We start from the raw sequence: 406 nt of genomic DNA on the forward strand, positions 1-406 counted from the left end.
GTGAGAGTGTGTGTGTGTGAGTGAGTGAGTGAGTGAGTGAGTGTGAGTGAGTGAGTGAGTGTGTGTGAATGTATGTGTGTGTGTGTGTGAGAGAGAGTGTGTGTATTGTTACCGTGCCATGTCCTTGGTGTCCTGATGAGAGGACTCCAGCTCCAGAACTTTCTGCAGCAGAATGACGCCTCCCTCCTTTATCAGCAGAGGGCAGTATTTACTCGCTACAGGACCACAGAGAGAGAGAAAGAGTAAAAACTGAATTTAATGAGAATAAAGAATGTGTTTGTCTGTCATCATGAAGAGCTTTAGACCCTCGCAATGAAAAACAGACTATATAAAACTCAGAAATTAGTTAAAGGAACAGTTCACCCAAAAATAAAAATCCTGTCGTTTACTCATCCTCATGTCGTTC

Source organism: Sinocyclocheilus anshuiensis, unplaced genomic scaffold (genome assembly GCF_001515605.1).
Source record: "Sinocyclocheilus anshuiensis isolate Anshui unplaced genomic scaffold, SAMN03320099.WGS_v1.1 scaffold7648, whole genome shotgun sequence".
Lineage (NCBI taxonomy): Eukaryota > Metazoa > Chordata > Actinopteri > Cypriniformes > Cyprinidae > Sinocyclocheilus > Sinocyclocheilus anshuiensis.